Source organism: Dromiciops gliroides, chromosome 2 (assembly GCF_019393635.1).
Source record: "Dromiciops gliroides isolate mDroGli1 chromosome 2, mDroGli1.pri, whole genome shotgun sequence".
Taxonomy (NCBI): Eukaryota; Metazoa; Chordata; class Mammalia; order Microbiotheria; family Microbiotheriidae; genus Dromiciops; species Dromiciops gliroides.
Genome location: NC_057862.1, coordinates 668,814,242 through 668,816,547, shown reverse-complemented (window position 1 = coordinate 668,816,547; position 2,306 = coordinate 668,814,242). Strand labels below are relative to the sequence as shown.

The 2,306-nt window shown below is 36.1% G+C and overlaps 1 pseudogene; it reads right to left on the bottom strand.

Moving 5' to 3' along the window:
- Positions 1 to 1,158: 1,158 nt before the first annotated feature.
- On the bottom strand, positions 1,159 to 2,011 carry LOC122744094 (annotated as a pseudogene).
- Positions 2,012 to 2,306: the final 295 nt, after the last annotated feature.

The following is a 2,306-nucleotide window of genomic DNA, read 5'->3' as shown; positions in this document are numbered from 1 at the left end:
GCTGCACTATCAACTTGGTATGACAGGCCTTTCCTACCAATATTCTAAGTTGTCTTTGTATGGTTAAAAAAAATAATAATAACCCTTTCTTTTGTGGGTTTTGCTACTCAATAACTTGTTCTGAGTTGTGATTTGAAGTTGTTTAGACGAATATCTGGAAGAGCTCAGAGGAGGCCCTGCCTTTTCTCTTCCATATTCACTCTGTTTCCCTTTTAGGGAGTTTCATAATCCATTTGAAAAGCAAAATAACAGTGGGGTTAACTTTCTGTTAGCCCCAAAATTTAGCTCAATCCTGACAATACAATATAATCCCAAAAATAAAATGAAAAAATAACTAAATTTGGAATCAAGTGATATTGTCTCAAATCTTATGGCATGACCCTTTTGTAACCTGGATTTTCTTAATTATAAAAGGAAAGGTTTGGATGCCTTCCGAGGTCCCTTTAGATTCTAGATCTATTATTCTTTTTTTCATAGATCCTCATATTTTGTATTTTCTTCTTAAAAAAAAGTTTATGGGATTACTCTAAGGGCAAAGAGGACTCATGGCACAGATAAGAGTGAAGAGCTTGTGGAAAAATAAATTATGATCTAGACAACAAGGAGACCAAATGAAATGTTTGCAATTTGACTCTAATCCTCAAAGCCTTAACTTTGCAAATACTTGGAGGCACAATTATGCATATTTGTTTTATTCATAATTTGTATTGTTCTGGGATACCCAAAGTATTTCTAATGATGATGAATTAATAAAATCATTGTACCTCATCTCAAAACATCCATTGATCCATCTCATCCAATGGTAATATCAAATTTGTTAAAAGGAACAGAAAAACAAACATGCAACTCAATTGCACAGTTTTCATAAAGGTCTATTTCATTATTGGTGGGCAGCTCATTTAACAGTTAAATACATTTAAATAATGTATAGGTAACTGCACTACTGCAGCATTGGTAACTAGATAGATAACTGATTTAACTAGAAACTAAAAAATAACTGTCTAAATATTTAAAATACAGATCTTGTTTTCATTATCCCTTGTTTAGATCATCCCTCTTAGGAAAAAAAAAAAAACAGTCTTCTGGTCACATTGGAAATGTATTTTAAGGCCAAATCTTCTGCTAGCTATCCCTTCCCTACAGGTTTCGTTAAGTGTACTAAGCCTCTAATTCCAAGGCTAGCCCAAGTTTGTGACCTTCAACATTGTTGCTCTTCCCATCCACCAGGGCAGACAGCATAAGCTTCACAACAGACCTCAGGATCTGAATATAATCTATGCCAATTAAACTAGAATTGTTGACTTTCACAGAAATAGAAGCAGTTTAATCCAACTGATATTTGGCTGCAATGCCAAAACGAGTGCCCTTGGTGCCTGATGTCCAAGCTAGGTTTACAGAAGTACCAAGATCATCCCACACTTTCTGATAAATTGAACTTCCAAATTCTGTTCCATTATTGACGTTAGTTTGTAGCTGGAAGTTTCCAGTCCTACAGCCCACAGCAAAGTTATTCCTTGTTAATTTTGACTTGGCACTATCGAAGGTCATCTGGTAGCCAGCAAGCCAACCTTCATAATCAAAAATGGCTGATCCATGAATAACAGACCCAGCAAAATCAAAGTCAATGTCACACCCAAGGTCTATACATGCCCTTTTGTAAGCAGACTTTATTTTACCACTCTTCTTTCCTGTGTTTGGTAAAAATGTGGTGTCGAATGTTAGCTTCAATCCTTGGCTAATCTGATCTTCAATTGCAATTTTGGCTCCCAGAGTGTTTATCAGTGTTCCATTTTTCTGTGAAAATCAGACCATACTCACACCATTTATATTTGATCTCCAAAGTACCAGAAACTTTACCAGTGTCTGTATTAGATGAACCAGATGACGAGAATTCCACTCCAATGCAGGACTTTGGTTTTAGGTCCAGTTTCACCAACGCAAAATCAAAGCCTTTGTTGAAAATATCTCTGGCAGCTTTGCCAAGGTCAGCATATGATGGAGGAATACACATTGAATTCTACAGGTACAATGACATGGCGAAGCCGAGGAAAGGGCTGACCTGCGGGGAAGGACAAGAGAAGCGCTGTCAGCTTAGCCCGAGATGATCCTAGATCTAATATTCTTAACTAGATCATCTCTAAAGGAACTTTTCTGATCTAAATTGCATTGCACTATGATAATCATTTTAGGTTGGTTCTGGCATGATCCTTGAAGACATTATTTTCATAATTAAAAGTGATATTCCATCCATACATCTCATTCTGTGCAATTTAGCATCATGACATACCAAATATATTTCATAGATT